The sequence below is a fragment of the Ictidomys tridecemlineatus genome, chromosome 1 (genome assembly GCF_052094955.1).
Source record: "Ictidomys tridecemlineatus isolate mIctTri1 chromosome 1, mIctTri1.hap1, whole genome shotgun sequence".
NCBI lineage: Eukaryota > Metazoa > Chordata > Mammalia > Rodentia > Sciuridae > Ictidomys > Ictidomys tridecemlineatus.
The window spans coordinates 219,273,573-219,288,492 of record NC_135477.1 but is presented as its reverse complement, the minus strand read 5'-3'; the positions used below and the strand labels follow the sequence as shown (position 1 = coordinate 219,288,492).

The window sequence follows — 14,920 nt, the reverse complement described above, 5'->3', positions numbered from 1 at the left end:
AGGACGCTTCCTCTTCAGATGGGAAAGATGCTCTGGACAACTCATTTTACTTCACCCTGAGGTCATGGGAATTCAGTTTAATGTGTCTTATTGTGACTGATTGTAGAGTGAACAAGGCTGTTTAAAATACCAAAAGCAAAAGTGTTCTCTTTACTTCTAACTACATTTCCCCTTTTCTCTCAATTGAAGGGCTTTATCCAGTGTCAAAACTACCACTCTGGGTTGGGGAACATAGCTCAGTGGTAGGGTGTTTGTTCAGTATATGGAAAGCCCTAGATTTGATCCCGGCAACACAAAAATACAATAAAACCGTCCTTCTCACTACCATTCCACAGATGAATTTAGAATTCAGGGTGTTCAGGAATCCTGATGTTCCTTCAGGAATTCCTGATGTTATTCTTAGGAGAGGGTGTAGAAACTGCATCATCTCTATCCCATCCCATTATCATGCATTTGTCTGTTGAAGCAGTAGCCCATGGAAAGCGGGAGGTTTGCCATTTTAACAACAAACAAAAAGGTCTTCCTAGTACATATCAACTTTATTCCTTCTTTTCATAATAGTATCTCTAAAACAGTCAACATTAATGTTACTTCTTGTTTTGAAATAAGTTATTCCTGATCCTTCTAGTTTCTTCCTGTTTCTTGAAAAATGAGACAATATCATATATTTGACACCCATAATATTCCAGATACTAGAGTCTTTACTATTATATATTTGCACTTGCATATGATTTTCATAAAAACCTAAGAAATAGTTATTATTGGTCACAATAATTTTGTAGGTCAAAAAAAAATGAAGTTCAGAGAAATTGAATAACTTCTTTATGTTGACACAGAAGATAACTGGTGAAGGTAGGGTTGGAACCCAGCTTTCTTTCAACCACTGAACAGAAAGTTCATTATTTCTAGAAAAATGTTTGCGACTCCAGTATGAAGCAATCGTGACATGGTACGTGTGGTCTTTGTGTGACAGGGCCTGGTCCAGTGATCCCAGTTCTGCGCCCTATTTGGAGAGGACAGTCAAGTTCCTGCCATGCACATGCCCTTTGGGGTTTAGAGACAGATGTTCTCAGTTTGTCTGCAACCAATTGTATTTACATACATCAGCTTTGTTCATTTCTCTCTTTCTTGCTTTTGGACAAAACAACATGAGATACTCTTCATCAAAATTTTTACTTTTTAAAAACCATCAGAATTTTTACTGTTTTAAAACCAACAGAACTTTCAGAATTTGATTCATAGATTACCACAATCCCCATTGTGGATTCTAGAACATAGGTGAGAAATGGCCTTTATAATTATTTAACAAATATTTGGGGAGCATCTATGGAGACTTAGGCACAATTCTAAACATAAGGGGTGTCGATGTGAAGTGAGAACCCAGAGTCATTGAGCAAGGAGGAAAGACAAACAATTATGTCATGAAATAATATTTCAGAGATGACAAGTGCCATAAAACAAAACAAAACAACAACAACAATAACAAACAGGGCTATGTATTAGTAGATTACTAGGGAGGAATTAGTTTATATTAGATAATCAGGGAAAGTTGAGTGTTTACATGAGCAACTAGCCTGATCTGTCTGAGGCACATGAGGAAACTGAGATACGTGAGGATCAAGTAAATTATCCATGTGCAGGCCAATAAACTTAATGGCTCAGTTAGAACTGGAGTCTATGTTCTTCAAATTATTTTCCTTTTCTTCCTCTTTTAGACTTTCCTTTTTTTTGGGGGGGGGTACTGGGGATTGAACTAAGGGGCACTCAACCAATGAGCCACATCCCCAGCCCTATTTTGTATTTTATTTAGAGACAGGGTCTCACTGAGTTGCTTAGTGCCTTGCTTTTGCTGAGGCTGGCTTTGAACTCACAGTCCTCCTGCCTCAGCCTCCTGAGCTCCTGGGATTACAGGCATGTGCCCAGCCAAACTTTGCTTTGTGATGAATTGAGTTTTCTATTTCAAAATTGTCTAGAATAGTCTGGTCCTTTTACATAATTCTTAGGATAATTTGCAGATTCACCATAATAAAGCTTGTGAAATTTTTATTGGCATTAAATTGGATTTATTGATTAATTTGGGCATCATTTTCATCTTTACCTTATTGAGTTTTCCCATCATAATGATTGTGTATCTCTTCCTGTATGAAGGTCGCCTTAAATATTTCAATGGTATCTATATTTTCTTCTTAAAATTCTTATGCGTGCTTTGTTATACCTATTCCTAGACATGTTACAGTTTGGATTGGTAATTGGAAATTGCACATATTTTTTTAAAGTACATTTCAAGTTATTAGTACTGGTACACAGCATTGAGGTAAATTGATGTTACATATTTATCTTTTATCCTCCCAGTAAACTTGCTGAAATTCTGAAGTGTTAACAGTTTGACTGAAGTTTGTCGTTTTCAGAAGATACCTTTTATTTATATGTCCATTCTTTCTTTTTCTCAGTTAATCTTGATTCAGATTGGTCTATTCTCTTTACAGTTATCTGTCTTTGGATATCATTAGCCATATAAACATATGTTCTGAGGATCTGTCTTTGTCTTTAACACATTAACATTTATTGTGGCTATCTGTATTGGCATTTCTCTCTAGAAGCTGGGTGGTACAGTAGTTGACATTGCAGACTTTGGGTTCTGGGCTTTTTATATTCCAGTTTGGTCTCCATCATTTACTAACTTCAGCAGATGAGCAAGTTACTTAACCTCCCTATACTCCACTTTTCTCATCTGTAAGATAAGGAGAGTAAAACAGGAGGGAAATCAGTACAGTGAAGAAAGGGGACAGAGGGACAGAGAGGATGAATAGGAAAAAAAAGGAACTGCAGAATGCAACTGACCAAACGATGCTATGTACATATATGAATATACCACAGTGAATTCCACCTTTATATGAATATACCACAGTGAATTCCACCTTTACGTATATCTATAAAACACCAATTTTAAAAAAACCCTATAAATAAATAGAACGAATTCCAGCAGAGTATAGGAAGGAGAACAGGGGCAGGGAGGAGAAGAAGGGAAGAGGAAGCACTTGGCACTGAAGTGAAATAAATTATATTCCATGCATGTATGATTTTATCAAAAAGAATGCCAATATCATATATAAGTATAATGCACTAATAAATATTCATTTTAAAATAAAATAGTATTAATGATATAGTACTTACTAGACTGGGTTGTTATAGGAAATAAATGAAGCAATATATGCAAAAAGCTTAGAGCAGTACCAGTGCTATGTAATTTTCAGCTATTATCAATAATTCTTTTTTTTCTAGTTTTTTCTTTTGCTCTTCTGCTTTTCTATATTTCATTGAAATTATTTTATTTATTCCTTCTTTCCCCACCTACTCATGTAACAAAGATTGGAAGTTATTTTCTATTTTTCCCCCAGAGATAATAACTCCTTTGAATATTCTTTACTTAGAACATTAAAACATTTATCATCTCTCCTGTCTCTTATGCCATTTTGTTAAGCATTTTTTTACTGACTATTTTTTATCCACCAGATTAGTTGTTATGCTTATTCTTATACAGTCCATGCATACTTAGAGTTATCAAAATCACTGCTGATTTTATTGCTTATCTCTTTTCTAGTATCCCACTCCTTTGTGTGTTAAATTTCCATCTTTTGGATACACATAATTTGATATTTCTTTTGTAGTGTGTCCTCCTGGTGGTAAATATTCTCTCAGGTTTCTTTTTTATTTGCAAACATCTTAATTTCACCCTTACTCATGAATGATAATTTAGCTGGTCAGATAATTCTATGCACAGCCATTTTTTCAAAAATATCCCTTGTCATTTGCCTTTTGCTCTTGTCATTGAGAAGCCTGCTGTCAATCTAATTCTTATTCCTTTTAGGTTATCTGCCTTCCCTCTCAGCTTATGTTTGGTGTTCTACACTTGTACTGTAGGTGTTAATCTATGATAATTTATCCTTTTTTCTTTTTATTGATACTTAGTGTGCTTCTTAATCTGAGAAATATATCTTAATTGACGATTACTTGGTGTTTGGTGCCACTTTCTGGGGCTCACCTTACAATCTTTGTTTTTATATTTTCAGTTCTTCTTTCCTAATGCCCCCTGCTATACTCTATCCTAATCTGCACAAAAGAACAAACACTCAGTATTTATTTCATTGATTTGTCAATCACCAGATACCCTGTCTTACATTGTGCAACTTGTGACCCCAGCTAGATGCTGAACTTTCTGGGTCAGTTTGCTATGCCTTATAGGTCTTTGGGGAATGGTGTCTCAGAGATCAGTTACAAACTACCTTGGATTGAATCCTTGCTCCATCACCTATTTTTGATATCTGTTTTAGTCAGCGTTTTCACTGCTGCGAGACCTGACAAGATAAATTAGAGGAAGAAAAGTTTATTTGAGGGCTCACAGTTTCAGAGGTTTCAGTCCATAGATGGCTGACTCCATTCTTAGGAGCATGAGATGTGTTAGAACGTCATGGCAAAATTGTGTGGTGGAGGAAAGCAGCTGGGAACATGGTACTAGGAAGCAGAGTGAGAGCTCCTCTCAATAAGGACAAAATATAAACAAAGGCATGTCCCCAAGGACTTACCTCCTCCAGCCACATCTCACCTGCCTACAAATACCACCCAGTTAATCCCTATAGGGGATTAATACACTGATTAGGTTAAGATTCCGTAACCAGATCATTTTACTTCTAAATTTTCTTCCATCCTTTCATATATGAGTGTTTGGGGGATACCTCATAGCTAAATGGTAACAGTGTTTCAGGACCATTATACAGCTTCTCCATGGCATAATGGAGACATGAATTGTACCTACCTGAGAAAGTACTTGAGTATCTATCACACATTATATGAATGTTAGCTATTAAACTGTTTTCTGTAGAGCAAAACTGTTAAATGACCTTGATCAAAAAAATATGTGGATTTAAAAAGAACCAATGAAAAATATGTGAATTTGGGCTGAATTTTGAAAAAAAAAAAAGGTAAACTTTAATTTTAAATAGGACGAAGAATAAAAGAAGGAGGGAAATAACAAAGGATGCATTAAGCAGTGGGAATAGCATGCAGATAAGTGCAGAAGTTGTAAAATATGAAAAGAAGTTGTAAAGTATGTAAAGTCTAAGTGCAGAAGTTGTAAAGAAACCTTCATTTTCCCCTCCAAGTTTAAAAAATTCATATAAATATGTATTCTTTTTTCTTTTCCTCCTCTGATAAGTACATCTCCATATAACATTTTACAAATATCCACATTTTATGGGGTCAATGTGGCACTAAGGTAATTCTGGACAAAGTTAACCTGACCATAGGGTTATTTTAGACGGTGTTTGGAAAGGGTCCTTGTTGGGTTTTTCTAATCTCAGACACAAAAATGTTATCCATTATCATATATGTCACCAGTATGATATACAAGTAAATGAAAACATATTTTTCCTGTTTCCTACTCCTTCACACTATTTACTTGTTTGGGGGAAAGTGAAAGAGGAAATATTTCAATATTCTAAAATGCACCTGTTACATTTAAATGAAAACAAAAATTTTAAATTGGATTTTCAGGTGCCAGAAGATTGGATTTTCTTAATTTTATATCCAACTGTCTCTAGATAATTATCTCTTTTGTTCTTCCATTGCTTTATGTCAACCTTCTGATAAGCCTGCAAAAACAAGATATGTTTGAAAGACTTTCACTCTATTTCCTGCTTCTGAAGTGTAAATGCTTTAATTGTTTGAAGCTCTCTGAGGTTTCCTTCCAAAGGGCAGACAAGAGATTGCAATTCTCCTCATGAAAACTCTCTCTGGCCCAGAACAAAGTTTGTGATTTAATGAGATAGATTTTAAACAATACAACAACAACCTGGTAGGTATTTAAGAACAAAACTTTTGATAAAGCTTCTAAGTTTTTCTAAGCATCTTTAATCTTTTTTAGATGAAGTCAGTTGCTAGGTGGGTATTCACTTTGAACTGATGTGTATTGCCTCAGATTTTAAAAACATGTTTTCTTGCAGGTAAAATTTTTACCTTCCATGAACTGTTTTCTTACTTGGAAGAAATATAGGACTTTCCAAAGAAGAGGATAGACCAGTGCCTTCCTGTGATATAATAGAATTATATATCAGTGTTTATAGCATAGTCATACCTGCAATCATATGGACTAATGGTTGGAAGGGCTAGGCTTTCTATTCCAACTAGATTTTATAAATTAAGAATCTAAGACTTAGGTGGTTCTATGGGATACACATGACCACCATGTATTGGTGGAAGTAATAATTCTCTTGACTCCTGGTTCAGTGGTCTCTGCATTTATAAACGAGCTCACATTTCTTAAGCACTGCCTAGGAGAGTTCCTTTAGCCTGGCTGGATAGAAAGAAAAAATGAAATTATTCAGTTTATCCCCTATGTTATACAAGACAGCACTTAAAACACAAAGTAATATAGATATTGTTCACTATCTGAACCCTTGCCCTCCAAATATAGCAACTGAATAGATTCAGATGAAATTTTTAAGATAGGGTTATAGGTTATTCAACTTTTCATTAGTATAATGAAATATCAGAGACTGCTAAGTTTATAAAGAGAAAAGGGTTATTTTTGATCAGTGTTTTGGAGTTTCCAAGATCAGATGGTTCCATTGGTTTGGCCTCTTTTGAGGGTGACAGATAGTGGCATATCATGGTGGGAACATGTGTAGGAACAGGCAGTCACTTCTCCAACAGGAGCAGAGATAAAAGAGAAGGAGAGATGCCAGGCTTGTTCCTTTTTATAACAACCCTCTCCTACAGACTACCAAATGGTCACATGAGAAATACCTTTCACCCCCAATAACTTAAGGACCTTTTATTTGGCTCCATTCTCAAAAGTTCAACTACCTAGCAACAGCGCCACACTGTGTAACAAACCTCTAATCATAATGGACCCTTGGGGGACATCCAAACCACACCAAACCATAGCAGGCTGGTGGACACGGGTTGCTGTCCATACTCCTACCACTTGAGAATGCAGAAATCATATAACCATACATTCACTCACTCTCTGAACTTACTTTCCTAATCCTTCCTCATATGCTCAATAGATTCAATAATGAACATGACTTATACTTGCAACAATATAAACCTGGGAAGATTATACATCCCAATAATCATAGAATGTCTGGGTTTTAAGGAGTACCAAAGATGACCTAGTTCAAATATCAGGCTTTCTAAAGAAAATATTTCATAACTACTGCATTTGATCCAATTGGCTTTCCCCGGGAGCCACAGACCATCATCCTGAAGCTCTAGGATGCTGACCATTGGTATACACTGAGGTTGACTTGGGTGACCCATACCTATTACTGACAACCTTCATGACACTGGTAGTCATAATTTACATATCAATTTTACATCAGTGAATCAAAGGTCATTTTAGTCCTATTTTACTGGATTTATTCATCTTCTCTGCTCTCTTGACTTTTGTGTTACCACATTCTTGGATCTCTCTAAAATTATCTGATGGTTTCTCCTGCTTCATTTGTTTCTCACCTCTTTGGATGTTAATGTTTTTAGTTGTCAGGGTTCTGTTATTTTTTTTAAGTTCTCTTCTATGTAATAATCCTATATGTCTAAAACTTACTTAATATATATTTGATCAAGGTTTTAAATCATTTCACTATCTAATAAACAAATACTTCCATTTATTCCTAAGGTCTTCTGTCATTCAAATGCTGATACCTCAAAAATCTGTGTCTTGGTAATCTGAACTCACTTACATATTATGCTTGACCTTCATCTGTATGTCATCTACACTTTTATAACTTACTATACAGAATGAACTCATCTCCAGTGGTCTCTATCTCAACGGGTAGACCTAGTTATTTTTCTCAAGTTGTCCTGATCCTTTACCAACTTCTGTCCAATCTATTACCAAATTCTGCCAATGCTTTTTTCTAAGAAGTCCTCTCATTTGTTTTGTTCTACATCCTTATCTTTTATCATCCTTAGCCAGACTTCCATCATTTCTCTTTCCAGCTAGTTCAAGAGCCTCTTGTTTTGCATTCTTACTTTTAGATATGCTCCCCTCAAATCTTGTCCTCTGTGTAGATACCAGGTCAATTTCTAAACCACAAATGTGGTTCTGTTAGTCTTTTGCTTCTCTGTTTTCAATGGCTTTCCATAGTGCAGCAGTTAGCTTGGCCCACAGGGCTATCCCTGTGGCACCATGTGGCCTGAATCCTAACCCAGAAACCACAACACTTTTTTCTTTCATGCCTTCATTGCCACTGTATCTCTCTTATCTTCCCATATTCTACATATTCCTATTAATTTTTTATGCATGAGCCCTGGAAGCTTCCTCAGTTGGATTGATGTGAAATCGTCTCCAGTTATTTTTATCTTCAGTCATGATGTTGTTTTATAATTACTTTTTTTAACTTACCTGTCTCTTCTTACAGTACAGGAATCTTTACATGTAGACAATGTATCCTTTTAATTTATTTTTCCAGGACCTGAATTAATGTTTGAAACACAACAGAACCTCAGTAAATATCTCTGACATGAATGCTAGTGAGAGAGGAGACTCTTGTTAGCCTTCATTTTCTAAATCCTCAAGACTCTATCCTAGCAGCATTGGAGGTTGGGTGATGTTCTTTGGGAGCTTATTACTAGTATGATCTTTGATCTATCAGATTTATAGGCAGTGGAACAAGGGGAATATAGAGTGATGATTCCATGTGTATTCTTATTTGTCCTGATAAAAATCACAGTTCCATCCATTTAATTGCATAAATATTTTTTGAAATGTATTCACTATTTTTAGTTCAGACTACAAATTGCTTACTCAGATGTCTGAGCAGCCTCTCCCTAATTGGCTTCCTTGCCTTCAGTCTAGTTTCTCCCAATCTATTTCCCACACAGAATGTAACACAATAATTTTTCCCAGATGCTAAAATTACTTATTGGATTCCAAAAACTCTTAGACAAAAATACAAGCTCCTTAAGACTGCTTGTAACAATACTTCTTACAACCCAGCCCTTGTCTGCTTCTCCAGCCTCATGGCTCGCCATGCTATCCTGGACCACCTGGGCTGAATGGCTTTTGGTCCATCAAATCTACCTTATTCCACTTACTTCTAGAGTTTCAGATTTTCTTGAGACATTCTTCCTTTCTACCTTCATTCTCATTTCCTATCTAAATCTTAATTATAATTCAGCTAATAGTGTAGGTATTATTATTATTTTTTTTACAAAGTCTTTCTGATGTCCAAATCCAGGTAAGGAATCCTTTATCTTTCCTCTAGCACCTAGTACAAGAACTTGCACAAATTGAATATTACTGAATAATTGAATGAACTTGTACATGAAATATAATTTTATATTATCCACTGGATGTCATCTTTCCATGCTGCAGAGAAGTTATAGGAGCAAGGTAACTAGAACTCTGGATTAAAAGAAAAGAAAAGAAAAGAAAATTTTACTAGTTACACATGAGACTGCTCCAGATAGTTCAGTGTTTGTTATTACTTTTCAGGTGTACAATAAAGAACTTGGGATCTAGGAAATCTTAGTCCTTTCCAGTTCTGACAGCTCGTCTGAATTTCTGGGTTCCCATAAGAAGGAAGGCTCTTCTCAAAATGAATTACTAACGAGGGAAATTTGGTGGCTGCTGAAGTTACGGTAGATAAACTCATTTGTGCTTCTGTGAGGAGGGAAGTCCCTCTGCTATGTCAAAATGAGTGGTACCTCTAAGTCACTGGCAATGATCTGACACACCAGAAATAGATTTCTGGAACTATCATGGAATTTGGATCTGGTTCCATGACAAGTGTGGGTCCAGGAAGACAAGCTTTTAAGTATTGTTGTCAGGCACTTTATCTTCTTGTGGGTTGTAAGGGTGACATTTATTAGTGATTCAGCAAGGATGCCCTATTTTTAGGCCTGAAGTAATAGTGCAACATTTCAGAGAATGGGAGACAGGGAGGAAGTGATACCAGTTCAAATGAGTCTCTTTTTATTTATGAATTCTGTGTTGATTAATTTTACATTGACCGTATCTCATTTGGGACTTAAAATAGATCAGACCTCCTTCTTAGATCCTTCATGAGTCAAAAGAGACCAAAATAAGGTTTTAGATATGTATCACCAAATAGTGGGTGTGTAATGTTTGGGGTTTTGCTTAGTATTAATACAGAGTGTAGAAAAATAGATCATTCCTTCCTTGCAAGTGAGTCAAAGACTTAGGGGTATATCCTTAAGAAACTTGCCTTGTCTCCTGTTACTCTTATAGAGAAATAACTATAGTCTGATCAGTTATTTCTCAGGTACAACATTGGCCATGAGAAGATCCAGGCAGGAGAATGGATCACTATGTCGGGATGAATCACTACCTCTCGTGTAAATTGGGGAACTTGGCTTCTATGACCACTCATCTTCTGAGTTCAGGAGATCTGTAAGAGTGAAGACTCGTCTCTAAATAAATTCTAATGAGGCCAGTTTGGTGACTGATCAAGCCACATACAAACTTTTTTCTTATGTTGTGTCAGTAGTGTTACTTGTGACAAATATGTTATTACTGGCATATTTTATTTTGATAACTAGAGTTTTTTTCAGATGAAAACTAAATCCTGTAGTTAACAATAATTTATTATATATTTTAAAACAGAAGATAGGATTTTAAATGTTTCCAACACAAAGGAATGATAAATGCTTGAGGCAATACATATGCTGATTATCCTGATTTGATCATTTCATATCATGTATGCGTTAACATATCACATTCTAGCCCATAAATGTGTATACATATCATTTGCCAGTTAGATATAAAAAATACAGATAAGCTGGGCATGTTGTGCCTGCTTGCAATCTTGGAGGCTGAGACAGGAGTATTGCAAGTTTGAGGCCAGTCTCAGCAATTTAATGAGAATGTCTCTCAAAATAAAAAATAACAAGAGGACTGAGAATGTAGGTTAGTGGTAAATTACTCCTGGGCTCAATCCAATAATAATAATAATAATAATAATAATACTCTAAGAATACATATTTATATAAACCCAAACTAAGAGTGACAAGAACTGGACTCCTCCTCAAATAGAGTAACTTTGAGTCAATTACTTCAAATATTTGAGCCTTAATTTCTTCATCTTTAAAATGAGAGTAATATGAAACAGGCACAGAGGTTAGGAAAATATGCCACATGGGTTGAAGGAAGATTGATTTGAAGATTAAAGAAAGTACTTCATGTGTTGCATTGAGCTTTTGTTTATGCTAAAGTGGTGCACAAACAAATCTTAGTTCATCCTCCCACATGGCCATGGTGTTGTGGATGTTAAAAGGAAACTGTACTTATCAACTGCTACCTGCATAGTGGTGAAGTGCAATCAAGCCTTAATGAAAGTGCATAATAAGTGAGGCCCAATCCTAATGGGAAGCTTAAAGATGTGTATATCTGCATGCTTTTCAGGGGAGAGTTTGTTAACTGAACTTAACCTTGGTATTCACTTTAAAAACCCCTGCTGACTTCCCTAATCTTTAGAGATGAACTCATCCTCTTTATTCACCTTTTTTTTCTTATGATTGTTAAACTCCCTTGTCACAGTCCTCAAACATCACCATGGTGCTTTGCTCTTTTCTTCTCACACCACACAGGCATCATCATCATCACCAACTTCTTTAACATTTGTTGAAGTCCACTGTTACACAAGGCAGCACGTTAGGCGATGCAGCTTTGGTTATATGCTAGGGTGTCTCTGCCTGGAGTCCTTTACCCTTTGAAGACCTTAGAGATGCCATGAATCCACATTAAAATTTATTTAAAACTCATAGGCTTTTCTCTCACTTGGAATCCAGAGTTTAGGATGTGCACAAATATCCTTATGGACCAAGGCATGTTTCTTCACCTCTTTTGTCTTGTTACCTTGAAAGAAAATGTGACACTCTGAAATGCCATGGAAATGGATGGACTACGCCGCTGATGGTACACTGAATTTGAATATCTTTTTGGAGTACGAAAAGGATTTGAGCAGTAGAAGCTCTTACAAAGAAAATAGATTATTTTAATTTTTCACATCCTCTCAGCATGAATGAAATAAATTCCAACATAGCCACCTATTATTTCATAGGAGTGCTGAGCATTCATGTTTTTACTTCTTATCATTTACAATTCATGGCTCAGGAGGTAGTCTTGAAATATCACATTATTTATCACTGTTGCATGTGGAGAATAACAAGCAGTTTGCAATATTAAATAATTCATAGAGCTCTTAAATGGACACACAGGCCTAGCTGTGACACAGTGAAGCCAGTTCTTAATATTCAAAAACTAGGTGGGTGTTGATCACTAAAATTTTAAATAGCTTTATTTTTTGCAAAAGTTTTTATAAGAATTAATTGTATTTTCAAAAAATTAAATGAAAATCTTTAGCTTTACTAAAGTAATTATAATTTAAAATTTGATAAGCATAAATTAAAACTTGTTTTGCCCCATGATTTTACTAATTTTGAACATTAGATGAAAAATAATTTTGAAAATATATGAAACAGAAGTTTCCCATACTTATGTTTACTTTCATCTGCACTTTTGACAAAAACATTCAAATTTTGAAAACTTTACATGTGATTAGACTTTTGATTCTTTAGGTCACTGATGTCATAGAACAAAACTTGTATAAAACATCTGGATCAAGAAAGATGATCAAGTGTGTATTTGTTGAAAAAATACATACCAGTTTATTACTTCTGCATGTTTCTTACTTTTACTCATCCAAACATTATTAATCCATGAATGGAACACTCGGATCTATACGATAATAAGTAAACTTCATGGCTTTTCAAATGTTGTTGACCTTCTCTCATATCAACATAACTATCATATATTTTCAGTTTTGTCATTTAAAGGTAAATTTGTCAAGAAGAGGGTAGTGAATATATATTAAATTATCATCTGAGAGTCTCACTTAATAATTTTTACATGGTTAAACATATGACATTTGGACTTTCATCTGTGGTCTTGCCTAGTCCCTGCAAATGACCGTGAAGACACAGGGTCCCATCCCCAGGGAGCTCCTGGTCCACATTCCCCCTTCCCAGCTTCCCTCTGAGTCTCTAACAAACCTCATTTCCAATTCCACTCCCACTGTGTTCACTGAATTCACCTTTTAAAGGGTCTCTAACTCCAGTGGGGATACCATGCTTTATTAATATTTGAAATCCTTATAGTATCTTACACATAATAAGGGCTTAATAAATAATTGTCAATTGAACTGAGTTAAAAGAAAAAATAAATAAAAGAGAAGTGCTGTCTGTCAGGAGAAGAAGGTCATTTGAATGCCATTGCCTCTGTGAAAATTGCTTTAGAGATCATCCACCACAATTTCCTGAAATATAAAGTGGCAGGCTGCTGTTCTACAGCAGGACAGGAAACTGGAAAAGACTAGCAATCAGGTAGTCTTATTTGCTATAGATCTCTTCAGGAAAGATTTGAAATGAATTCTCAACCTTAGGTATATTGTTCACAACTGAAAATTTAATCAACGTCTCTTGCTTTCTGGCTATAAGATCACTTATTTTTTTTTTAAAGAAACAGTATGTAGCTTTAATTTCACAATATGAACCCAGCTTCTTTTCTACAATCTATCATTAAATGAAATAAATGTACTGGAAAAAGACAGAGGAAGCTTGAGAAAATAGAGCAGTTGCAATTTCTATGGACAGTAAGACCAAATGCTGGATGGTTAGAGAACACACTTTGAGAAATCCTTTTGTGACTGATTCTGTTTCCTGCTGAATATGTATTAGAAGTATTAGTTTGGAAACTGCTGTGTGAAGAAAAGAAGCTAGGAAACTATTACAACTGTGTTCCATTGCTCAAAAGATGAAAAAAATGTCATCTTTCCATCTCTTAAGACAACCATATGTTATTTTTTTATTATTTTCCTCACTCCAAGACTAATGGTCAAACATTCTCTCAATAATATTTTTGAAATATTCTAAGTTAAAGCTGGAGAAAAACTGCTACTCAATCTTTAAGAAAGGTATCATTTGAATATAAAATAAAAATAAAAACAAAGGGTCATATTTTAATATAAGATTAGCTATTCTTATTCAGGAAGAACAGTAGATTACATGCATGACTATTGGCTCTAATTTTTAAAATTATGTCTGGGAAGAAACTGTTTGAAAAGGCCACCATGGGAGCTGGGAAGAGATGGAAAGGAAAGATTTTAGTTTGGAATTCTTTGTGTGGGTGTGTGCATAGATGGTGGGGGTATGTCAATTGAAAAGGTTTTATTTAATTAGAACTCTCCCCTCCCTCTCCCCCCCACCCCGCCCCACAGCCCAGAGTCTACATAGTTCTCATTGATTCCCCTTTTATTTAACTTTCTGCATCAGGATTTTTGGAAGAAGATATTAGTGTTGGTCAATGAACTGAAAAAGAAAAGAAAAGAAAAAGAATGAATATAGCTGAAGCTTCTTTCCTGGTCCAAAGAAGAGGAGGAAAGAGCTCACACAGGGAGTATGTGAGCTGCAGCTTAGGTAAGGTACATATTGTGCCAATAACTACTGGAACTTTGAAAGTTTTAAAAATTATTTTTAATAAAAACCTTGAAATTCATTTATAACTCTTGTTTTCAAGACTCAATTTCATTGGGAAATTCAGGTCTAACTTATAATCACATAGTTATTGTATATCAGGTTCTACCCGGTTATTATTTTAAGTGGATTCCTAAATCCCCTTCCCTGACTTCAGTGGCTGGTTCCCACTATCCCTGCAAATAAGCAGGAGGCAAGCAACTGGGTCTTCTCACATCCTCAATGTACATAGAGAGGTCTTTATCCTCCATAAAGATATTGTTTACCTTCATCTTTCAGCTCCCATTCTGACTTGATTTTGAATCTTGCTGGCTCTACTCCCCTCCTAGAATTACAAATGACCTCTCCTGCTGGAGGAGGGAAGGGT

The 14,920-nt window shown here is 35.5% G+C and overlaps 1 long non-coding RNA gene across 1 annotated transcript in view; it reads left to right on the top strand.

Moving 5' to 3' along the window:
• Positions 1–14,536, top strand: part of LOC120885580 (uncharacterized) — a 28,440-nt gene extending 13,904 nt beyond the window's left edge. Inside the window, exon 3 of the long non-coding RNA XR_005728263.2 lies at positions 14,353–14,536. This is a non-coding gene — a long non-coding RNA (uncharacterized LOC120885580). The remainder of the gene's footprint in view (positions 1–14,352) is intronic.
• The last annotated feature ends 384 nt before the right edge of the window (positions 14,537–14,920 follow it).